This window comes from Ambystoma mexicanum, chromosome 2p (genome assembly GCF_040938575.1).
Source record: "Ambystoma mexicanum isolate Mex_15411 chromosome 2p, UKY_AmexF1_1, whole genome shotgun sequence".
Classification (NCBI taxonomy): Eukaryota; Metazoa; Chordata; class Amphibia; order Caudata; family Ambystomatidae; genus Ambystoma; species Ambystoma mexicanum.
Window position 1 is genome coordinate 869308623 of NC_090923.1, and position 26519 is coordinate 869335141.

General features: G+C 44.5%; 1 protein-coding gene and 1 long non-coding RNA gene across 4 annotated transcripts in view; one reads left to right on the plus strand and one right to left on the minus strand.

The window, feature by feature from the left end:
- The window catches only part of LOC138566853 (leucine-rich repeat and fibronectin type III domain-containing protein 1-like protein), a 3353432-nt gene that overhangs the window by 1478997 nt on the left and 1847916 nt on the right, over positions 1-26519 (plus strand). The gene's annotated exons all lie outside the window — the stretch shown is intronic.
- LOC138565947 (uncharacterized) lies at positions 18689-22665 on the minus strand. Its single transcript, XR_011301727.1, has 2 exons — positions 22437-22665; positions 18689-18950 (listed from the first exon to the last, which is right to left on the minus strand). It is a non-coding gene; the product is annotated as an uncharacterized lncRNA (long non-coding RNA).

Genomic DNA, 26519 nt, shown 5'->3' on the forward strand with positions numbered 1-26519 from the left:
CGGTCATTGTAGTGACCCCAGAGGGCACCCCTTGTTTACTAGGGAATGACCTCCTGAGAAGGTTGTCACCCCTAATAGATTGCGTAAACAAGGTCCTCTGGACCCAGACTAGCCAACCAATAAAATTAAAACAGAGTGTCAACCATGTTAGTTTAAACGGCACCTGCCACATGGTTGAACAAAAATCTGACCAAGTAGAATTTCACTTCCAGAACAACCAGATTCCAGACGTGACAGTAATAGCAGTAGGACAACAGACTGGTGACGGGGGGTCCTCTCTATTTCTGAAAATCAACCTTCCTTCCAGTCTAAAGTGGTATTCCACGCTGGAAGGAAACACCCTGAAATTCTATACTAATCCACAATCAGAAACTCCCACTCCTATAGTCCAGAAAGATGTGAAATCAGCTCAGAGCCTGGCTGATATTCAGCAAATTGGAGAGCAGTTGTTCATCCCTGTTCAGTTAAATGATGAGAAGGACTCTGTTCTCGCTCGAGTGTGTGTGAACAACGGTAAGAGCTTCATCAGCGAAGCCATGTTCCGCCAACTCCCAAAAGATCCAGCCATTACCACATTCAAACTGATAGACAAATGGGAAATGGACCTGGAAGCACCCAATTCCAAACATCTCCTGCCAAGCAGGTGTATGCTCAAAATCTCCATTGGCAACAAGAGCATAGTCCACAATTGTTGGGTCGTGCGAGACGTCCCTGCCGCCTTTTATTTAGGCAGTGACATTCTAAAACGCTTTGCCATTAGTTTGGACCTAATAAACTTCAAAGCTTGGTCCCGATTAGCGGATAATCCCATGGGCTTTGATGATCCAGAAAAAGCATTTAGGTCAGCTCAATTGCTACATTATGCAGTTGAAATTCAGATTAAAGAGGAAGTCACCATCCCAGAAAGGACCCGACAATTCTCCCTGGAAGTGAAAGCTAAAAGAGGACAATATTTGCAAAACCCTGATGCTTACATACATCTAAACGCTTCTCTCCAACAGCAAGGGTTGGGGGTAAACCCAACTCCATTAGTCAACATAGAACATGACACCATTCCAATAGAGGTGGATAACAGCGACTTGAAAAGTATTATTCTAGCCGCAGGCACCATTATTGGAATGGCGGTTGATGACCGACATTTTTCCATCGACTTAGTAAATGAACTGTTAGGACCAATCCCCAAGGACTGTTTTGACAGTGACAGTGAGGACAATACAACACCAGACAGGATTTTTACCCGGCATGGGGGGAACTTCCTGGTGTACACTTCTTGCCCTTATGGTAAGGAAGATGTGACTTGTGACTTCAGGAGGGATGAGGTGATTTTCCAGGTCCATGAGGGCTGCCTTTCCCACCTGAAGCCTCCGGTCCAAATCAGCACTCTGACCAGGGACTTCTCCACCCAGCTGGAGGAGGCCGCGGAGATAGCCAAACCAGAAGTCTTTCCAGGCTTCAGGCAGATGGTGGAAGAGAGAGTCAACCTAGCTGATGCCTGTGTGACTCTGGAACAAAAGCAAAAGTTGAAACAAGTTTTCTTGGATTTCCAAGATCTCTTTGCGGTAGACTCATATGACTGCGGTCGCACTGACATCCACACAACAACAATCCCCACGGACCCTGGCATGACTCCAGTGTTTGTGAAGCAATATCGCTTGCCTCTCGCATCCATGGAGTCGCTTACTGAAATAATTAAGAACCTGGAGTCCCGGGGAATAATTCGTCCAGTCCACAGCACCTTCAATTATCCGGTGCTGGGAATATTGAAGCCAAACGGCCAGTGGAGACTCTGTGCTGACCTTAGGGAGCTCAACAAACGGGTCCATACTTCCCGATGGCCTCTGCCCTACATTGACCAAGGGCTGGCCCAGATCCAGAGGTCACAGGTATTCACAGCAATAGACCTGACCAATGGATACTGGACCGTGCCTGTCAGTAGGGAGGACCAATACAAGCTGGCTTTTACCTTTGGGGCCCAGCAGTATACATGGACCCGGACTCCCTTCGGATACCTCAACTCCGGCAATGAATTCAACATTTTTTTACATAAGGCCATGCCCGACCTGGGTGCGAGGGGTAACCTGGCTTATGTAGATGATGTCCTCATCAAAAGTTCATCTGTGGAGGAACACATAGCGGAGATCCGTTATGTTCTGACGCAGTTGAGGGCCGCCGGAGCAAAACTTTCCTTTCAGAAAGCACAGTGGTGTAGAACCCGTGTTAATTTCTTGGGGCATGAGATTACTCCTCAGGGCCTCTGTCCCCAGGAAAAGAAAGTGGAAGCACTTCAGAAACTGAAAGACCCCACAACTCTGCGGGAACTAAGGAGCCTCCTTGGACTGACTAATTACAGCAGAAAGTTCATTGAGGGCTACGCAGAGATCACCAGACCCCTGATTCATCTCCTGAAGGGGGGGGTCAAGTGGGAATGGGGTCCAGAACAAGCCGAGGCAGTAAGACAACTCAAAAGAAGCCTCTCACAAGCGCCTTGCCTAGCTTACCCTGTCAGAAACAAGGAGTTCTTCCTGGTGACAGGGTTCTCTAATACGTGCTTGACGGCAGTATTATACCAAAAGCACGACAAGGTCAATAAAGTAATCTCCTATGCGAGCAAAACTTTATCCTCTGTGGAGGAAAAATTCAACGATTGTGAGAAGGCACTCCTGGCAACGGTGTGGGCATTGAAGAATTACCGCCCGTTTATCCAGGGGGAACACATCATAGTGGAGACTCCACACCAGCCTCTGCAATATCTCCAAAGTGATAGAATCCGGGCCGGAAATGTGAGTAATTCCCGAATTACTTCCTGGATTCTGTCAATGCAAGGCTTTCATGTGGAGGTCAGATATGGCAAAAACAAGAAGAGTCCCCTCGCGCAAGGTCTGGCTGACTTGCATGATTGTGCCAGAGAAAACTGTCTCGAGGACGAAAGTCTAAAAATCAAGGACAACATGGAGGCATACCTTAATTCCCCACACAAAGTCTTTGAAGAGGACAAGTGTGAGGGAATGCCCACTGTCTATGTGGATGGATGCTCGTACCATGTTGACAACAACGGGGAGAAAGAACTGGTGGCCGGCGTAGGGAATGCATGGGTGAATGAGTCCCCAGAACCCTCCGCTGGATACAAAATTGGTCCCCGAAGTAGTCAGGTGGCAGAATTGATGGCTGTGCATCAAGCCATCCTCACTGATGTCCAGCATCAACTCCGCGAACTGGTCATAATCACAGATTCGGATTATGTACGGAACGGGTTCGTGGAGCACCTGGTCAATTGGAAAACCAGAGGCATGTTATGTGCTAATAACAAACCCTTGAAACATGGAAAGTTGATCCAAAACATTGACGATCTGGTCACCTCGAATGAGATGACCATCTATTGGAAGAAGATCAAGGGTCATTCCAAAGTAGAGGGACCAGACAAAACTGGAAATGACTTAGCTGATCAGCTGGCCAAAACCGGGGCCATCCAAGGGGATCTAATTGAGATTGAGTCCCTGTTGGGGGAAATCCAGGTCACTGCTATCACTAGGTCCCAGACAAATGCTCACAACGACCTTTCAATTGCACAATGGAGTAAGGAGACCCCTGATGCTGATTTGATTACAGCTCAGAAGGGGGATCCAGTAATTGGTAAATTTTACCAGCACCTTGAGGACCCTGAGAACTTTCCCCTGACGGATACCGATTACATTGGGAAAGAGGACCTAAGAGTGTTGATGAAATGTCCAAAAATGTTCCGAATCCAAGACGGTTTGCTGGTAAGGAAATCCAAAGCTGGCCATGATCAGTGGGTGGTTCCTACCTCATTCCGAAGCCTGATGTTAAGTCACGCCCATGATGCGGCCACCGCCGGTCATAGGGGGTTTCACACAACACTGGAAATCTTAAGAGAGGTTGCATACTGGCCACACATGGGGCAGGACCTCGACCAATACTTGAAGGGGTGTCTTGTGTGTGCACAATTTCAGCCATCATCCCTCACGCATCGTGCGCCTCTCCAAAAGCGGGGGATGACACTGCCATGGTCAGATTTACAAATCGACTTTGTAGGCCCCGTGATTCGCTCTGCTAGGGGGAATAAGTACATGTTGACTGTGACATGCTTGTTGACCAAGTGGGTGGAATGTCTCCCAGCCCCAAACTGCAAGGCAGAAACGGCAGCTGCCTTGATGATTAACCACATCTTTTCCCATTTTGGTCTACCTCAAAGGATTGAGTCAGACAGGGGTAGCCACTTCACCAGTGAAGTAATGACAAAGATGTGGGAGATATTGGGGGTCAAAAGGAAGTTGCATATTGCTTATAGACCAGCTTCTTCTGGGGCAGTAGAGAGATATAACCGGACAATTGTGAGCATATTAAAGAAGTTTGTGGCAGATTCTGGGCCAAGTTCGGATATCCGATTACCTCTGGTCCTAATGGCCATCAGATCTACCCCTTCATCTGCAACCAAAATGTCACCATTTGAGTTGATGACTGGGCGCAAGATGGTGCTTCCGCAGCATTTGCTCTAAAGGACCCAAGAGCAGACACTAATAAATGCCTCCACTACTCATGAGTATGTGGAGAATTTAAGGAAACACCTCCAACATGCTTTTGCTTACGCTCAGCGGAATCTAGAAAGATCGGCTGATAGCATGAAGACCCACTATGACCTGAAGACTTCCAGGAAGGAATATCAGGTGGGAGACCGGGTCTATCTATACAACTTTCAAAGGAACCAGGCCAAGCAGCGCAAATTTTTGCCTACATGGAAGGGACCCTTTGAGATCATCGACAAGATCTCCCCTGTGGCCTACAAAATCCACATCCCCAAAGGTCCTTTGGCCGCGGGGGAAGACAAGTGGGTCCACATAAACCAGTTGAAATGTTGCCATCCCAGGCACACTCTGCAACAACTGGAGGAATCCTCTGGAATCCTAGCGGATACTGTCTCAGACTAATTCAGTTCCAACCATAAAACATACCACATCTAGTCTCTAAAATATTGTGATTTGCATGAAACTGTCTCTTAGTTATCCTTTCTTTTTTAAAATAAGAATGTAATGTTAGGTTATTGTGAAATGCATATGCTGCCCCACTACCTCAACAGTGGTGGAAAAACGTCTATGAATAGGTATTGCCGCTCTTCCTTTGTCGTCCTAGGAGAAAGAAAACCTTGAGACGGGCCAAGGAGGACGATCCGGAGACCGGGAGCAGAGACGCAACGGGCCCGGGGTACCGCCCAATTTTCCCATCAGGACCGGAGAGGAGAACCGATCGATCCGACCGGATGGAGAAAAAGATGCTGAACTGTGCCATCTATTGGAAGAAGATGAGGAAACATCCCAGGTCTTGCGAGTCCCATTCGTGAAATAGAATGGCCATCGCCAGAGGGGGGGCTTGTGGGATGTATTTACCCATGCATCCGAGCCCTACCTCAAAACTGTGCAGTATTGACATGGAAAACATCATGATGGCCAGAGCTTCCCAGAAAATGCACAGGGAAATGCATGAAGAATAGGCTGCCACTCATTTTTGCTGATGTTATGGGCACAGGAGGACACTGCCTAAAACCACCATTGGACTACCCACACAGTATTCTGAAACCATTGGGAATGGCAATGCTGATTGCCAAAAGCAAACCCATAACTGTTGGGAATTCATTTTCTTAAATCCCAAAAAGGGGTGCAGTACCAGTACTCACCACTATCCAGAAGCCGGCGTTTTAAAACAACACCAGATTTTACTTTTTGTAGAAAACTGAATAAATGAACCCAAAACATGCCAAAGAAAGACATTTTAAGAGGTGGATCCAATGTAAAGTTATATTCTGAAGTGACTTGAAGGTTTATAGCAAGACTGGCTGAGCTGTGGATTTCAGCAGTTTAAGTAAATTTGGACTGAAAGACACTACAAATCTAAATGTTTAAATTGACTGAGTGACCTATTTCTGAGTGTCACATAGGTTGCAATTGTTTAAATGTCATAGTTTTGAACTTAGAATCAGCATTCTAGCTGCATATGTAAAAATGTTTAGTTTTATTTGAATGCAGAAAACTGGGGAACAGAAATGACATGTAGCTAAAAACTGGCTTAAAGAGATTCCAATTTTGCCTGGCAACTACCCCCCATCAGGAGTGAAACTTGAGTCACAGCTGTGTTCCCAGGCCTATCTACCTTTTGCTGGCCACACTAAGGATATGCCATCTCTCTGATAATTGAATTAAGGGGAGCCCCCACAGAATACAGGAGCTCTGAACAAAGCCCTGTCCTGACCCAGGCAGATGGTTTATTGCAGATGTCGTAAATGTAGCTTCCTCCTGGAAGGACAAAGGAGGGGCACTGCCTGTGAGAGCAAGCTGGCTTGGCAGAACTGGAAAAACCAGAAATTCAACCTTGTGCTGGTGGAAAACCACACCCCTTTGGGGCCAGAACATAACTCTAAAAAGATGAATAACTCATAGTACGGACTTGTGAAAATTATTTAAATGATACCATAATTCTTGTGATTTTTCTTCCCACATTTTAAGACGTGTTAGGACCCGGTGGTATGTTCAGGGGGGTTTTAGCGGAAAAGAGAATATTACTCAAAATGTGTGCATGTGAAAAATCTGACACTTCATCAACTAATGTCCATACTCCTTGTGCACATGTGTGTAAATTTGGGGTAATGTCCGGTATTGCAAACCAGTTAAAAAGTGCAAAATATTGCCATTTCTGAATGCAAGCCCCCAGGAAGAGCAGAGTTGGAACAGGGGATACCTCCTGTGATATGTGATGGGTGCATGTAATTTCAAACCACTGTGTAGCTATGAAATATGTATTTGGTTCAAATCTAGATTTGTGTGCAAGTTGACAGGAGGAGTGGACTTTCTGCAGGCTGTAAAATGACATCACTCTGACACAACTTAGCTCCCCCAATCAGGGGAGAAATGAAAGCTTGGCCAATGATAAGTGGAGAGGGGCTGGCTAGTGATGCTGCTCACACACACCCATTTTCAAAACACATAAAAGCAGAGAGACAGGACAGATAGGGACCTTCAAATCCATTTGCAGCTGGAAGCTCTGCCGGGAAAATCCATACTTTACCTCCATCAACCTTCAGAGACCCAGACCAGACCAGCAGAGTAGAGCTGACCTGTTAGCAGAACCAGAGAGAGCTGACCCAGATCACTGTGAAGTGCAGAGACCAGAGTCCAGTCTAAAACCTGACCAGATCCGTGGCGAGGCCCATTTAACTCAAGAATATAGTGTGAGTACCTAGAAAACTGTGCAGAACCAATCTCTTAGTTAAAATAATATAATCCAAGCTATTTTAATCTAAGTAGAACTGCCTCCTAACTGTCACCTGTCATTTGTAAAGCTGTCACCTGTGATTTGCTAGTTGCAAGCTGCACTTGTCTTTTTGAACTTTAAAATTTCAAATCTGAAAAACGACCTTTATTTAATCGCTCATATCTCCGTGACCGTTTGTGCTAGAGACTTGCAGTAACTTTCATCTGGAAGCTGAGATCCTACGCTTTCCTAGAACCCCAAAACGATAGTGATAGTCCTTGTAGTTCCTCTGTAATCGCGCCAGACGCATTCGCGAATTTTGCCGCGATTTGAAAATTTCTCCACTTGCAAAAAGATAGCTGCTTTTGCTTTCCTCTGAAAAAAATCGTTTGCCTCATAAAAACTATCCCTGCATCACTGCTAGAGTGAGCCTGAGCTAATATTAACTAGATACCACTCACCCTAAACCTCTAGAGGGAATTAAAAGCATTTTAGCATATTTTTTTCTTCATTGCCAGCACATTTAAAAGCATTTGGGCCTGTGTTTTCAACTTCTGTAGTCTAAGTTGCTGGGTGAACTGAATTACATTTGAATTGCATTTCTGATTATTGTGTGCCTTCCTTCCATTTCCCTGCATTGCATAAAAGGGGGGGTGAATTGTCCAAGAAAGTGATTACATTGTCTTTTGCTGAAATCCTATCAAGTTATTTTCTGTACTGCATTTCATTCCACATTGCATCCATTTGAAACCATAAAAGTATTGTTGCTATCTTATCCATTTCATGTCAACTCCTTAGTGATTATCAAGAAGTGTGCTAGTGCCAGATTCTCCGTTGTTAATCTTTATCATATCAGATTAAGTGTGATATTCAATTATTAATTTATTATAAAGTGTGATATATATATCTATTGTTTAAATTATCAATTAAACCTTTTAACTTGCAAAACAGAACTACTTCTTGGCTCAGTGGGGTCAGGGGGATTCTAAGAGAGGGGTGTTATATAGGGGTAGTCATCCAGAACGCATGAACTGGACATAAAGATATATCAATAAGGGTTTTCATTCAGTATTCTAGACTAGGCGTTGACTTGGCTGTAGTGCTGAATTGAATCCTCTTACAATGCACATGTTTATGGAAGAAGATAACGCAGATCAGCATGAGTTTCAAACCTGGCCGGACGCTATGAGGCTGGACTCTGGCACGAAGCGCAATATAAGAACCCAATTTACATTTGCATGTAATAAGAACCCAAGGAATGACACTACTACGTTTGTGTAATCATCTCCTGCACACTTGCTTACAGCTTCTCAGCTCTTTATATATAGGTGCAGCTGGCGAGGTTCTTGCTGGTCTTTCCCCCCTTGACTGCTTTTCCATTAGTTATTCATCCATGCATCCACCCTCTGCCTTCCTCTAAAATTATCCAGCTACTTTACATCTGTCAGACAAAACAAAAACATGTGAGATATTCTTAATTAGACAATTCGTTTATTACAAAATTGTATCTATAAATCAATTCACATCCTATAAACATTAAAACTACTGTTTCTATTTCCCACCTCTCTAATTAATTCCCTCTTAAAATTAATTTATTCACATCTGAAGACCTCATTTAAAAATGTCAATGCCACAAAAATGAATGAGAAGGTCTCTCCTATTATTAGACTAGCCCAAAATTCTTCAGCATTCAACGATTCTCTTGCTTTTAAGAATGACCCCAAGTATCTAGTCCTAAGTGAGATTTTGAGGTATGTTTTCCTGGGCAAGCGTCTTGGAAAAAAGCTGTGATAATCCACCTGTGAAGTGGAATGTGTGGGTGCTCATTCTATGGCCCTCCAGATGTTTGGGAGTTCAACTCTCATTATCTCCAGCCTGCATAGTCGGTGGTGAAGGATCGTGTGATCTGTAGTTCAAAACATCTGTAGGGTGATATGAGTAAAATATGGTGTAGACAAGGATTGTCCAACTCCAGGCTGTGATGCCCCGAATATGGCCAACTTTCAGGATAGCCATCATCCAAATTCATGAGCTATAGGTATGTGCATTTTATCTTGTGAATACTAATGAGGGATATCTTGAAAACCTGTCCGTATTGCGGGCCTCGAGGCCTGGAGTTGGACAACCCTGGTGTAGACAGATGGGAGGCATGATTAGAATCGTGTCCAATGGCTTTGACTATAGACTTTTCTTTCAGCAGGTATATGAATGAGGAAGCCATAAAAGGCAATGCAGAAGCAACTGAATACATTTCAGAAAATCTGTGGCGCGGCTGGGAACCGAATATGGCCGGAGCCATGTTTTTCAAAATGGCCCCAGGTTACGCCGTGTGAGAAAGCCCAATCCCAGTATGCAGAGCTTGTGGGTTCTCTGCCCATGAAAGTTTTGAAAAATGGGTCCAAATAGTGAATTGCAAAGCCCTTTTGTTCCTCTACAGGCATTAAATTTAGTTAAACAGGACAAAAAAAAACATTGATTAAGGGACAACATATTAGAAGAGTTATAACAAATGATTTGCTTCAAAGGAATGTAGGGGATGAGGAGAGATGGAAAGGGGGTGGATTTGATGCCGGGAGAGAGGGTAAGAGGAGCAGAAAAACAGGGCACCTACACAAAGGATGCTCATGAGGTAGAGGCCCACTGGGAAATCTCAATAAGTTCCCTGTTGGCCAGTCCACCAATGGAAAAACCTACTAAACCCAGCTGCTTCATTATCACATTGTTGTCCATTCCATTACTTCAGTAATAATAGTTAGCTCCCTTTGCTGCCTTTGAGGCGTGCTTCTGCAATCCTGGGCTCCCAGCACTGCTCAGCAAGACCCACATTGCGCGCCTCTTTAATTAGATTGTCTTATCATTCAACATGACCCTTTGTGAATTCAAGCCGTTTGCTTACATCCTAAGATATTGTTACTGTCATGTAATCCAGCATTCTCTGCATGAAGGGTGCAGGAGGTCATGGCTCCAACACAGAAGACGCAGCTCTTGCTTCGAATGCTTAAGAAGTCAAGCTAACAATTGCCATTTGATGTCATTGCATCAGGTTGCTGCGCGCGTACACCATGCCACTGAAGAATTAGAGTGCCGACTCGTCTGTGCTGCAGACGCATTTGTGGAGAACATTGATTCCCTTCACAAAATGTCAAAAGTGGTTATAAATCGTGTAATCTAAATTGTTTAAAGGAAGTGCACCAAACCCTAGTGTTGCAGGTGGGTTCCTCAATATTTTGGGTTCCTCAATATTTTGGGTTCCTCAATATTTTCAATGATTGAGGAAAATACCTCCCCTCCTGCCCTGGGGTGGCCAACTGTCCCTTTTTTTGCACGACAGTCCCAAAATGACAGCTCGGGTCCCCCGTTCTGCAGATCCCCTGATCTGGACGGCAAAAAGTTCTTTTTTTGGTCCAGGCAGCCTCAGAGGAGGTCTGCAGGACGCAGGACTCAAATTGTCAATCCGGTCTCTCCAGCATTCACACATTTGTAAGAAAGTTAGAGAGTCCCGGACAGCAAAGCGGCTCTCACAGGGACCTCACACGTTGTTCTCTGTCAACAGGACATTGTAAGGAGAGCAATTAGGTACTGATGGGAGGGAAGAGGGCTTTTAGCCGGGACTTTTTTCCCTTAAGAAATGTGAATGGGGATGATTAGAACTGAGGAGAGTACATAAAGCTGCGCACGTTATGAAATAATTACTATAGTTTTAAAACTCAAGGGGAATTTGTTAGACTCACATTAATCTGCATCATGCTATTGTGACCTTCCGTGCAGGATGGGGAGAATAAAACTAAAGCCCTACTATTATTGCTCAACATATTTGTATGACAATGCATATAGTGTAAGGGCCAGTTTACTGTATAATGTGGGTTCTTTTCAAGGCATTGCTAAAAAACAAAGTATTATTTAAGCACATGAAATCCAAGCAAAACCTTAATTCAGATTTATATCAGCTAAACCTGATATGTGTTCAGTTGCTGAAATTGTCCAGATCTCAGTTTCACCATTTAACCAAAGTGTGTGATAGTGGGCAAATCATTTAATCTTGCTGTGTTATCTGGATCCTCTCTAAGTGAATCAGTTCATAGTGTTTGATATATCATGCTAATATAAAAAAGGCCTATTGACTTTAGAGTTGCTTCATATATAAAAAATAGTGCAATTCATGTGTTTCACACCACAAAGGGTATTCACCACTTGACTGAGTTTTGGCAACTTCGTATGATGTAATTCATTATGTTGCCTCTAAGTATCAAAAACTGTTATTGATCGTGGTAATGCTCTTTTCTGTGAAGTCACTTCTGTTGGAGTGAATGCATATACAATTTAGGAGGTTTGCATGTATGTTGCACCACAAGGCCTGAACAGCGTTCTTATAGGTCAGCTTTCTGCATCTGTAATAACCCTACAGTTTGATTATTTTTTCTTATGTGTATGTTTTTAAATGCCATCTGCCACTATTGTTACCAAAAAAGCTGAAGGGACACGTGAATGATACAGCATTGAAGCGTGCGGTTTTCACGCCACTTCTAATGCACTACTACGTGCAGAGTGTCCTGGGAAACCATTTTGTAAAGTTAGCCACCCTATCCTGCCCTGCTAAGATTAGCAAGACTTTCTCTACTATGATAGTGTGTATTTGTTTTCTAATCAAAGCATTTTGGGCCATTTTCTACGTGGGCACTCTAGTTGACGAAGCATGCTTGTTGAAAATATATGCATATATTTTTTTCATATGTTTATTTCTGCCAAATTGTATTGCCATGTCTCCCAAATCTTTTCATTGAGTGTTTTACAAGTACACCAATACATACATGGATTCAACCAGCTCATATACATTTTTCTGAATGATTTACAAGGATTCCCCTTTCCCTCCCTCTTGCCCCATCAGGATAGCTATATTTTCTGTCGTGGACTATAGTAAATGCTCAACAATTGTTCGCTCTATTGTATGCGGATTATTTGTTGTCGAGGCCTCATCATTCTCTAACCCAGTTACAAAACGGAGATTCCTGGGTGACAGTCTCCAATTGGCATTTTTTCAATTGTGTGTTGTTGTGTGAGGCCCTGCCTTTGGACCTGTTTATTGCAGCTGGCCACTATCCTTCTTCACTTCTGACCGTTGTTGTGTGTGTCCCTGCCTTTGGACCTGTTTACTGCAGATGACCCCTTTCCTCCTGCACTTCTGCCCATTGTTGTATGTGGCCCTGTCTTTGGACCTGTTTACTCCAGCTGGCCACTTTCCTCCTGCACTTCTGCCCATTGTTGTACGTGGCCCTGACTTTGGACCTGTTTACTGCAGCTGGCCACTATCCTTCTGCACTTCTGCCCGTTGTTGTGTGTGTCCCTGCCTTTGGACCTGTTTACTCCAGTTGGCCACTTTCCTCTCTCACTTCTGCCCATTGTTGTATGTGGCCATGCCTTTGGACCTGTTTACTGCAGATGACCGCTTTCCTCCTGCACTTCTGCCCATTGTTGTATGTGGCCCTGTCTTTGGACCTGTTTACTGCAGCTGACCACTTTCCTCCTGCACTTCTGCCCATTGTTGTATGTGGCCCTGTCTTTGGACCTGTTTACTGCAGCTGGCCACTTTCCTCCTGCACTTCTGCCCATTGTTGTATTTGGCCCTGCCTTTGGACCTGTTTACTGCAGCTGGCCACTATCCTTCTGCACTTCTGCCCGTTGTTGTGTGTGTCCCTGCCTTTGGGCCTGTTTATTCCAGTTGGCCACTTTCCTCTCTCACTTCTGCCCATTGTTGTATGTGGCCATGCCTTTGAACCTGTTTACTGCAGATGACCCCTTTCCTCCTGCACTTCTGCCCATTGTTGTATGTGGCCCTGTCTTTGGACCTGTTTACTACAGCTGGCCACTTTCCTCCTGCACTTCTGCCCATTGTTGTATGTGGCCCTGTCTTTGGAACTGTTTACTGCAGCTGGCCACTTTCCTCCTGCACTTCTGCCCATTGTTGTATGTGGCCCTGCCTTTGGACCTGTTTACTGCAGCTGGCCACTATCCTTCTGCACTTCTGCCCGTTGTTGTGTGTGTCCCTGCGTTTGGACCTGTTTACTCCAGCTGGCCACTTTCCTCCTGCACTTCTGCCCATTGTTGTATGTGGCCCTGTCTTTGGACCTGTTTACTGCAGCTGGCCACTTTCCTCCTGCACTTCTGCACTTATTCATCACTCATATATAGTGAGTGCCGTCAAACTCCAAACACTCCCTGGGGGCCAGATTACAGAAACTTTGCAACAGTGGAAGTGAAAAGTGCTCATACCATGAAGAATTGCACTTGTCATGATGCAAATGGCCTGCCTTGGATCGTGCACCGGTGCAAACTCTGATAACTTCAAGTGATGCACTATACCATCATGCCAGACCAACCACTAGCAAATTTGCTCCCTCACATTCGGTACACTGTGCCAAGACAAGCTGTGTTGCTCCCTTTTCACCCACTGTAGCGCATTACAAAACAACAGTAAACACCAACAGAACGAACCGAAGCCGCAGTGACGCAATAAAACACACAGGAACTCGGTGCAGCAGGAAAAGGTACTCCTATAATTAAACACCGACGAGACACAGACTAATTATCAGACTGCAATTAAACAATTAAAGACTGCGCCAAGCGCCATGTCTAATAACTTACTCCGGTGAAAAATGGCAATAAAAACTGAAGAGAGGTTTGAAACACACATCGGCTAATGTTGAGGAGTTGTTGCTGAATGGATGTTGCCAACTAATCAGTGTTGAACAGCTATTGTAAAATGATCGAACAAATACAACGATCTGAGAGTTCAACAGATCTGTCCATGGAATAATTTGCAATGGAGGGCGAGCAGATGGGACACACTGTGTCGTTAATGGCTATGCTCCGTAGGCAGAGCAGTGGTGCCAGACTAATGCAGTAGGCTTGTAACAGATCTACAAACCCAGAACAAAAATTAAAAATAAAAACTCAAAATAAATGATTAAACCGTGCAGCAACCAGCCAACCTGCTTGACCCACTTATTCCCCAAAATAAACAGTGGCATACCCACCACATCGGTCTACGTCTTGGGCCAGGGGCAACTAATTCCAATGACTCAAGGAATACTTTCCACTATAACATGAGCTGGCAGTGGTTATATGTTTGCCAGTTAGACTTAGAATTCTACAGACTGCTAAGAAACGTATACCAGCGTGTGCTGTACTAAATGGTCACAACATAAACTGTAAAAGTCTTGACGTATGTTTTGTTTGGCATAATGTGGCAGTAAGCCCCCATTCCAAGTGCTGGAACAGGGTGTAAAATCCCGGCAGCCCAAGCTAATGGCCCGAGTGAAGCTCAGGCTATTAATGAGGGCTCCAGGCCGTTACCCCCCATTCCAGCACTTGGAACTGGGGCTTAAGGCCATTATCAACCCGGGCTACCAAAGCGGTAACACAGGGTGCTAAAAAAAGAATTTTAATTTGTTCAATGGGACACTGCGCGTGTCCCATTGAACGTAGGAAAATCCTTTACAAAGATGGCCACCATGGAAAGGGATGGTGGGGCTCCGTACGGAACCCTTCTTCCCTTTCCATGGCGGCCTGTTGTAGGCAAGGGGAAGGAGCGGGTGTGGCTGGGGTACCCACCTCCTCCCAAATAAGGAAAGTTGGGGGGTGTGAGATGTAAAAGAAAATGGGCGGAGTGTGGGTGGGGTCAAAATTGTGGCGGGGGAACCGGCTGTCAGGCGGCATGGAATGTGGGTTTTCACCAGAGGTTCAAGGCCACGTTCCTAGCCATCTTATTGGCTTGCACCCCTCCACCTTCGTGCTAATGAGATTTACAGTTAGTGAGGAACATGTAAAAACCTAATTTTGACTCTTCCTAATTCCCTTTCACCCTTTTGTTCTCTAATTTTTACCAATGCAGTCTTCACTCACTCCCAAAAGATAGAAGCTAGTGCTGAACATATAGACTTGTTCATGTGTAGGTACCAATGATCAAAAGGTTTTCAACCACCATTTGGTACTGAGGAGTTCTGGATATCGTAGACAGTGAGTTGCTATTTACCTATGCAAATGTTGTGTACGGTAAGACTTGAATATCCCTTTCTATACTCTGAGATCAGATGGGAAAGAGAAGTGCCCTTATGTAGAATCCATGCTGCTCTGTCCATGTCATGTATATCCATTATCTGGTCCCTGCCACAGTCCCTTACCTCCCCCTGGGATCCATTTCAAACTTCCATACGACAATTTTAAACACTGAGGGCCCGCTTCATGAAAATACTTGCCCGGAAAATAGGGTACTTATGCGCCAAATTGTGTGCGTAATGCTGTTTGATGATTCATGGAATCGAATGCATGGGATATTCCTTGCACTTGCGTGGATTTCGCACATTGTCTGAACGGCTCTGTGAGCAGCCGAGTGTCTTGCGCTAGATTCCACGCAGAGCATGGGCGAGGTCTGTGCACAGCGCAGAGTAGGTGGCGAACTCAAAAAATGAGGAAGAACAAGGCAAAAAGTGGGCGTTACGAGGGACGGGTCGCAGGAAATCCATATTACTGCCACATATGCGCACAGCAAAGCATATTTATGGATTTGACCGTGCTACCTCTTCCTTGCGAAATGCCCACGCAAATCCCTGATCTCTCCGCCACCCAAAGGCAGGCATAAGGACACTTGCGCATAGAATTCGTAGCGTGGAGGTGAGTTTGCATGTCGGATTTAGGGGTGCATGCAGGCAGATGCAGTTCCGATCGGACTTAAGGGTGTGCATACACTGCGTAGTTGGGTGCTGGGCCAGTTTACGGGAGTTTTCACTCAGAATTTCCAAGTTTTACCCGAATTACAAATTGTCAGGGTACCGGCAACAGTCATGTGGGACCCTGCGTAGGGTGCCGGAGATGCAGGCCTGATTCCGGGGCACCCCACGCACTATTTGTAGGGTGCGTGTATTCGCACCAGGGTGAGCGCGCAAATGTAGCTGTTCTGGCTGTTTATGCTTTGTATGGGGGGGGTGTCAGGGGCGTTCCGGACATGACTTGCAAATACAGTCATTTAGCGCTGTAGATTCCATGAATACGCGGGCACACTTTTTTTATTCTGTGCGAAGGCTTGCGATGTGCCGTTCTTGCCGCGCAGGAATTGTGGGACAAATGCACATTTTTCCATGAATCAGGCCCCTAGTCTTCTGCTACTGACCCCAACTCACTTCTTCATTGCTGTGCTGCCTTCAAAAAGGTAAGAATATCTTGTCCCCTGCTACCCTTCCACACCGCCTTGCACAGCATGGAGAAGCCACCACACTCAACAGCCATTGTGTCAGACTTGCAGCTACCTCTCCTTGTCTTCCATCTGGACTGCAGTGATGGCAGAAACGTGGCGCTCAGTCGGCAACCTGTCCTCAGCTATCCTAGGAACCAAGGAAACTCGGGAAACCAGAGTGACGTGGCACTGGAGGAGCCTCCTCCCCTGTGTTCCCCTGTGGCCTTTAATGGCACGGAGGCGTTACAGGAGGTAGCAATAACAGCACTAACCTTTCCCCTACATACGTCAAGCCTATGAATGCCTGGGGAGCCGGGAAAGTCGTTCCACTCTGGGGACCAGCTCTGGGCAAGGACTTGGCATGTACACTGTGTGTACACTGCTGTGACTTCACAACAATATACACACCAATATACTCCTCACTTATCATGGCTGATTTCAGCAGGGAGATATGACAGACAATTATTAACACAAACTATATTCCTTATCTTTAGAGAACGCATATTGTATTTATTTCATATAAGCACCTACATAAAACGTTATGTCTAATTCCGAATATATTCCCGGTGGGCCTCTGCACCCTGGACCTCTTTTGTGTGGTAACTTATATTATTTCCAAATGTTCTCATAGTAAAATGGTTAGGCTTGCTAAAAATGTGTAATATAGGGCCACTTTGAAAATTATCTCCAGGGCCTCTTTTGGTTCCCAGTCCGCCCATGGGTGGGTGTATGCGTGTGTGTATGGGTGGGTGGTGTTAGAAATCAGGACGGTGACTGCTTGCTCTGTGTGTTCCGCAAGCATGCACCATCTGCCACTCCTCCGCCCAGCAAGACTATCCTGCCCTACTTTCCAGAGAGGGGCTCTTCCATCTGCCTCTCTATATCTGATGTACTGCTCCTAGATTCTCTTTGTCAAGTTGGCCTGGTATAGGTCCTTCACTCCAAACACAAACCCACCATCCACTTCTCCCTTCACTACCAAAATCCAACATGCTCTACCGGTAAACACATTCCCTCCGTAGACCCATTCACAATATCATGGTCCTTGCATTCACACACACTCACCCATGCATCCAGCCACAAACTCAAAAACTCAATTACAACCTCACCCATTCATCCCCCCAACAACCCAAAACACATACAGCCTTGTCCACTCACTCACACAACCCACCAACCCATCCACGCCACACATTCATGCGCTACACACACACTACCATATTTCTGCCCACCCATCTGTCAATCATCAAACCATTCATCCATCCCTGTCTTAGTGCATCTTCACATCTTTCCACTCATCCTTCACCTGAGTCACCAGTTACATAGGGAACATGGCACTGCTTGGTGATTTCCTGCCCACTCCACATATATTGGGGAGTACCCTTCATGTCACAGGCAGACGGACTCATTCTTTTATGTTGCATATAGCAATTTAACAACACCAGTTTAAGCACTGATACCACCATGTTTGGGAATGGTGTCAGGAACCACTGTAGTTGTGTGCCTAGAAAATGAATTCTTTAATATCGCACATGATTTCTGCAATTGTAAACACTCTCCCCTCATGCTTCTCCACTCTTTTTGACTGCTTACTCTCTGTTCTCACCTCCTCTACCTTTCTCCCTTTTGCTATCTCTTTCCCTCCTTCCCTTACTTTCTTCTATGCACTTACTCTATCAGAATTGTCACTGGACCTAGTATGATAGCAATCTCGTCTGTCTCCTTCCCCCACCCCTTACTGCCCCCCCTGCCCCCAGCACTATCTGAAATGTTGTCAGGTCTAGTAAAATAGTCGCTTGTTTTGTTACTCCCCTCCCTTTCTGCACCCCTCTCCCTCATCTTTTTTTTTTCCTCTGGCTCTACCAGAAATGTTCTGTCACTGAAAGGCACAGGAGACCACACTCTCTAGATTGGGGTATTACCGTAATAATACATCCCAGAAAGGAAATCCAGAGGAAACAATTTGCAAAAAAGCGTATTAAGGATTTTATTAAACCTAATACATTTTTCTCTGTGAATTTAATCACAAATTAATCTGCACTCTAACGATTTTTAATTTCACATAGCAGGAATATTATAAAAACATCAAAATTTGATAAAAATCATCCTATTAAATCATTCATGCATTTATCCACATCCATACAACATTCATCCAAATACTCATACAACTCATCAATAAGTACAGAATAAAAACATATAACAAATATAACAATTCATCCACAATTTCATAGTTATACAAAAGGTTTTTGTGCAAAACAACACATAGTGCAAGGCCACAATAGGTTTTTTAAGTGGTCAGCAACAACAACACACAATGCATGGCCACTGTAGATTTTAGAAGAGGTGGTCAGCAATCAGGATAGGCCAAAAAAGGACTTTGCAAGTGGCCTTATCCTAGGTTTCTCTCAACCGGTTTTGACGTGTAAATGCTGGTTTGGTACGTCTTCATCAGGAGATAAGGGGTAGTTGTCTATAAACAAAACAAATATATGGGCCCATCAGTTCCCTATCCAAAACATAGATTAAGTGAAAAAGAGAGGCCAAGTGAAAGGAAGCAGAAAATAAAATGCAAATACATGACTTCACAAAGCTAAATTGCAGACATAAAATGTTCTGCTATTGTCCTGCTGAAAATCCACCAATATCTACATATATTGGGGTTAAACTCAGGGCGTCATGCATGGAGTGCTACCATAAGGAATCAGTGTCCCTAGACCAGGCTGGTGCAGATCATTAATGTGGCAAAGAGTGATGGAAAATTAGATACACACCAAATGGAAAGAAGTCAGAGCCCACATGCAATTGTTTGGAAAAAACTTTTGAAGGGACAACTTGCAAACCAACCTTGGCAACTGTAACAGGAATCAATCCGTTGTATACATTTTGTGTGGGACAGAAAACACTGGCATGCAAATTGGCAATGTTCTGATTAACAATCCTGCATTGCAGATGGTTGAATTTTAAGCTCCAATCTGCGAGGGTTTCAAAAGAAATTATATCAGAAACCCTAGCCAGGAATACATAAAAGTAACTTGTGCCTTATTGGTACATAGATGTATTATACAATATCCATGTAACAGAGGAGGTCTAAAAAGAGCTACTTACCTGTGGATAGCATCCCACGAAAATCATAGCAGCTGCTTGAACAGGAACTAAAGTCCACGGGATCAGCTGCTTGCTCCGGTCATCTACGACTCGTTCAAACGGGTGGGAGACGCGCATCTAAACTGCGTCTTCTTACCCACGCGTTAAGAGCACCTGGCTACCTATCACGTGATTACCCTGTGCCGCGTTGATAGGGTAATACACGACCTGAAGGGACACGTGATTGTTGGTCCGCGTAGCGTGTGCGTCCATCAATCGTGAATACTGAATGACGTATTCACATTGAGCCGCGTAAATGAAAAAAGTGATTGGAAAAAGTGATTAGCTTTTGTATGTATAATTACAAAAGAAATTTTAGAGCTGATCAATAAGGAATACTATGTGCCTGCATGCCAGGGTTCCAAAGTATTTAACCCCTGGGTCAATGTTTTTAGATTGAAAATCCATAATTCTTTTTTGTAGGCTAGGTTTTTTAGGATTTGAGTGGAATTATTACCAAAGACCTTTTCCACACAAAACCATTCCATTTGATCTACTTTGTGGCCCATCTCAACATAATGGATCACCATTGGGGCATTAAGGTTACAAGTTTTTATTTTTGAGCGGTGATCGTTAATCCGTGTACTCACTTCCCGGGTCGTTTTTCCAATGTACATTTTTTGACATGGAATGTTGCCAGGCCTAGTACGGTAGTCGCCTGTCTGTTTCCATTTCCTTCCCACTCTCCTACTCTCCCTTCCTTTTCTAAGTTTTAGCTCTTGCACTATCTGAAATGTTGTCAGGCCGAGTATGATAGTTTATTTCACATCCTAACTGTTCATGGCCTGTAAGAATGTCATTGTATTTTCCCTTGTTCCCTCCCTTGCCTTGAAGCGCTTTGAAACACATTGTGTATAGGCGCTATATAAATAAACTATCATATCATATCATATAATTGCCAAAATGTGCCTTGAAGAGTATTGGAAAGATGTCAGGGGATGAGAAACACATAGTCAAATTAATCACATACTGTATTTTAATGGATTTTGGGAATCAATATTACATCGTTGCAGGGACGTCATTTGGGGGTCGCCAGAGGTCGCAAGTCCGACCTCTGTGGTCTCCCTTGCGACCTATGTGGTCTCTCTTGCGACCTCTAATATTTTTTTTTTCTTTTTTTTTTTTTTGTAATGCAAGCTCCTGGGCTGTGGCCAGCACTGTGTGGCTCTTTAATTCTGGAATGGCTAGCTTCTTGTTCAGGTCACTTAAAAAAGAAGAAAAAGAAGAACAGGAGTGCCACAAGTCTAACACTTTCAGCACTGACCCTAAATAAGAAAGAATAGGAATGCCAAAAAATGTGTCTTTCTGGAATTCTATACAATAATTGCTAGACTCATTAAAGGTTTATTTCAGGCACACTTCAGGGGGCGAGTCACTGATTTAGTCTGTTCTTAAATGCCTCAACTCAGCCTTTCATCCTTCTGAGGTCGATTAATGGGTACCAACACAGGTTGGGTGATATTGGGTGTATATTTCTTCTATGTAAAGCGCTTAAGCATAAGTGCTATATAGTAACACATCATTATCATTTGGTCATGGACGCCTGCTTGCATTCACAGTAATTTGGAAATATGGGCCTATACACACTGATCTTAATGATACATATGGCGACCCATTCTTGTATGAAATGTACATCACATTATAGTGATATCGTAACCATATTTTTCATAGTGTACAATGCTATGTGATGCCACTTCCTCTTTTGTCAACGGATCAAAGGTCATGTTCCATCGCTTCCCGCGAAATCACTTTGGGGTGGGGTCAAATGACATCACTTCCTGTGATGTCATCAGGGGTCAAGGGTTGTGTGATGTCACTTCCACTACCCCTGGCATTTTGGTGAAATGACGTTCCTGCATTGTCGTTTCCCCCCTTTAACATGTAAATGCCAAACGATCGAAAGCGAGGCAAGCCTGCTATAAGACTGGAGTGGCAGAAACAATTAACAAGGTGGAAAAGCTAGTCATACGTGTCATTGCCCCAGGCACCTCCATCTCAGAGGTACTCCAAAATAGGATAAAAAAATGGGAGAACATAATTGGACAATCACCCAAAACAGCCATCTAAAAATGAACTACAACAGCGCACTTCGCAATCGTGTGATCCTGGGCGAACTACTTTACTTACCTTGCACTTCATTATGAATGTGGTTAATGAGGATATGCAAAGGCCCGCTGCAGGGCGCGCTGACTACAGGGTCCATCACGTCCTATTTGCTGCGTTGTGGGCCCCAGCAGCTACCATGTAGTGTGTTCAGCATCTCATGTTGGGATGCTCCCGTGGGACTCTGAGGTACTTTACTGCCCCTTGTATATAGGACCTTGCTGTAGGAAGTAGATGAAGAACAAACTGCGGCAACCCTCATGTTGGAAGTATTAAACTGGCATGAAGCACCATTTTTTCCAATTGTTAAAACGCCCTGCTCATGTGTCCTCCCCGGGTTGGCCACAGGCGGCCACGCTTTTATATCTGATGACGGGGGCAGTCATTAATATGCGAAACATGTTTGCAAACACCCCCTTAACAAATCACTTCTATGCATAGCTGCACGCGCCGGTACAGAGGCAACAGTCGTGATCTTCACATCCCATTTAAAAGGGCCAACACAAAGCGACCACGAGACTTCCCGGCGTGCTTTTGATGACAGCAAACCATGAATTCAACAAAACCCCATTTTGCTAAATATAGACTTTAAGAAAAACGAGGCAGTATCCGCCCCCTTCCCTGTGCGTGATCACTGCTGAGCACCCCACCTGCGAGCTGTAGGGGTGTCCTTCCACACAGTCCATACAGATATATCACTTATTCATACCGTGTTTCCCATGGAAGCTGCCGCACTGCACTCCTACTCCATCTGGCTGGGTTAGACCTCTGACGGGGGCTGGGGAGGGTGAGAGAGGTTGGTGCCGTTCCATTCTCTTGTCTGTCTAATCACTTGTGAGGCCGCCACACCACAGGGGGTTCCACCCTTTGGCTCAACCACAATGCTGCTATTTCCCAGCTACCCTTTTTTTAATCCGAGGACTTCCTGACTGCTGCAAAGCTTCCCGTCCTGCGCAGTTCTGCTATTTCTAAATACCCCTTTCAATCGCGTCACCTGGCGCCTCTGTGGCAGGGCCCTTTGCCACCGTAATCTGGGAATCCCTTCTGTCCAGCATAGCTCGGACCAGGCAAGAGGACCCGAAACTCTCTTAATGGGTTGTGCGACTTTTACAACCTATGAATTAGATTATTGACCCTTCTCCCCCCAAGCCCCCTCCACCCACGTTGCTCCATCAAGGTCTTCTAATTCGCCCCCTTTCGTGCCTGGCTCCCCAATCTCGTCATTGCATTCCTGTATGTATTCATGTGTATGGTGTATGATTATGTGTTTGTTTACTTATGTATAACTTCCCCTCCTGTTTACGTTGTCATCAACCCCCAGGCGGTCGAGGGGGGTGTTCAATGTTTAGGGTCTGTTAGTCAGCATTTACCACAGGCCATTCTGGCATCACTGCTGACCATTGCTGTTGTCAGGGGAACCACCTGTATGGTCCAAGAGGGGCTTTGGCCACGTCCGCTTTTGCTCCATTATTATTTAGGTCCTTTTTAATTTCTTAAATTAACACATTTGCGGTGTGATCACGGCCCAGTTCCCATCGCTACATGTTTATGACGGGCTGTTCTGGCCTCACCATCCAGTATTGCTGCCCAAACGGCCAATATCAAGCTCATGGCACCACCATTCCATCATACCCACGTCGTCGTACCTTACGGATGTAGCCCAACCTCCTGGCACTTACTTTGCAGTGCTGATTTCTTATGTACACATACATAGGAACACACAACCCACACATCTCATTTTCAGATTTGTTAAGCCCTTGCTGTGCATTTTAGCCTGGTGTGTTTCCTCTTCCCATTATTTTCCAATGTGTTCCTTCTCCCGGACCATTACATTTGCCGATCATTAGTGTATAACTAACCAAGCACCCGCTTACGGGGAGCTAAGCTAGTTCCACTGACCTTCCTTAATTAAATACAAAATTGCTGGAGGCCGTGTACCACGGCCAGGGGGATAGCGCAGGGGCAACGCGCTCACCTTGGAAGCACGCTGACGCAGGGCAACACAGGTTCGATCCCTGGCTTCACGCTTCGAAACGTCTCGGTATTTAGCGCGCAATAAATTAACAATTACAATTTCCTCCTTAGGTAAATACTCTATGTGCTGGTATAGCCCTTCATTAATCAATCAATCCATAATATTATTCACATCTACTCCCTATAAATTCACAAAACCTCCCTAGTAATACGGTTCACAATGCCTATCTAGTTACCAAGAAAAAAGCACCATTACCCAGTACTCCCTTAAAAAAAAAAAAAAAATCCTAGACATCCCAACAGCGTTCTAGCTGCATAACGGGCATACGATATTGCATCATTGAGGCAGTGCTGAGCCCGCTGCCATTTTATTATCAGCTCACATCTAAAATATCTCTGGCCACCACCATATCATCCGTTTTCCTCACCATTTCATCATTAACTTTCCTCACCAAATATCACTATTAAAACCAAGCTTCATAGTGGGTTGAATTCGCTAACAGGTCTTTGCCACAGAAACCAACACTGATGTGTAGACCAGTAGCAGCCATCTTATTTTTTAAACCTGTTTATCTTTGTGGCATTGTGACGCGCTGATAGGTGATCTTTCAGGCTGAATTCTGATCCATGCCCGAATCTGTGTTCTTCCCCCTATGATTGTAAAGTGCTCAGTTGCTTCCCGCAGCTAGGTCCATGCTCAATAAAAACCCTAATGAAATAAAATAATGAAAATAATATGAATATATGAATCTGAGGTAGGCAGTTGGCAGTTGGCACACTCCTGGACAAAATCTCCACCACCATTCGAAAGCGGGAGGGAAAAGAGGTGGTGAGCAGCTGAGTTTCCCACGTGACAATGTGGAGGGAAAAGGGAGAAGTGGGCGCAGCAGGGTTGTTACAACACCTCCAATGCAAACCACATAATTTTTATATTTTCAGAAAGAGCCAGAGGGGTGAACTGAGGATAACACTTTCAACGCAGTATGTTTTGTAATGTTTCTTTTGGCACTCTGTGATGTGGAATGCTAGATGTTGGGGTCAAATGCTGATGTTAACGCAGCATGCCACGTTTAACCTCGCGATGACACCTCTCAAAGTGCCACATTTCTGAACTGCTGCATGCTGAGAATAATCTCCTGGCAGAGCGAGACCTTTGCTCGCGACAATCACCAAGGACGTTGCCACTTCATAAAGCACAGATGACCTACATTCCTCGAAAGAGGTGATGTTTTTCAATGTGCCACTTTCTTAATGAAACAAAATAGAGTCCACATTGAAAAATATGTTCTTCCTCAGTAGAACAGCACTTTTCATTTTAATCATCGAGCACAGAAACAGGCTCTCTGTGTGTTTCTTAGTTTCAGTTGGTTGTCTTACTAGAAAGAGTCCCAGATAGCTGTGGCTTGACAGAACAGTGCCTTTTTGGGTTTTTCCTTGTACGTGCCTTTTTTATGTTAAGTATTTTAATCATTATCACAATCACTTGTAATAGGGTTTCGGACTGCCGAAGATAAATCAATGTATCCTTCCAAGCTGCTCCCTTCCGAAACAAATCCCTTTCAGTTTGTAGATTCCGTATATAAAAATAATTCAATTGCTAACCCGTTTTTCACCAAACAACCGCGCAGCTGCAATAAGTCAATCCTGCAAATTTGTGTGTCTTAATCGGGAAGTAAACCTATACCTCAGAGGCTGCCAGTCCTGAGCTACTCAGTCTTTGTCTTGATATGATATGATAGGTTATGATAGGTTATTTATAACGCGTTTAATACCCAGAGGTTTCTAACCGTGGAGCCAGGGATCGAACGTGTCATCTTGCTTCCAAGGTAAGCACGTTGCCCCTGAGCCATCCTCCCAAGACTATCCTTGAGGGACATTTGGAAAATCAAACAAAAACAGTCTTGTGAGCTCACAGTATAACTTGACATATCAGTATGCATATATTTTTTTTATTTTTATAAAGGGTCAGGCAATTTTCAGCCACAGATTCGTATGGTGGCGGGGTCAGTTATTTTTCACAGCCCCATGCATCCCCTGAGGTGGTCCAATCTAAACGGCACGACACAGATTATCCTCAATTGAACTGTGTGCAATTTTATGAAGCGTTGATTTTAATCTCGATGGGGCGGCCCATAATGATGTGCAACATTACGAATCTAGCACTTAGGTGTGAAAGGTGATTGAAAAGAGCCTAATAAACACTGGCTTGAGTACATATGCACACATCAGAATTTGCGTCACTCAGACGACCCACGCAGTTCGCCTTCTAACCTAGATAGAGACATTTCTGCTATTTAATCTCACATGTCTGTTCAAATAATTACAGTTCTAACTAAGGTCTCTGTTTAGAGTTCTCGCATGCATCAATATTGTTCTCATTTAGCTGTGAAAGTAAAACACTCTTACAATCCTGTCAGTCTTTCTCGAAGGCATCACTGATTCTGAATAAAAGGAATGCATCTGTTATTCCTCTACAGGCCTTTGCTGTCCTTGAACAAATCCCAAACTGAATTTTATATGATTTATTCCCTTAAAGCCCTATCTGATCTATGCTTTTCATATGAAAGACATATGACTAAAAGAATCCTCAGAGTTACTCTAGACTCCTGGCTTTCCTTCAAGCTGCATGCCAAACACCATTCTTTCTTCTGGGTACTTCCCCTTAAAACTACTCTGCAATATAAAACAGTTCCTCTCCCTCAATAACAATGGACCCTTCATATGGTCTCTGTGCTCTCCCCTTTCTCCTCTTCTCCCATTAATGGTGGCACCCGTTGGGATGCCCTTCTGGCCCCCTTCCATTCCTTCCATTCCTTCC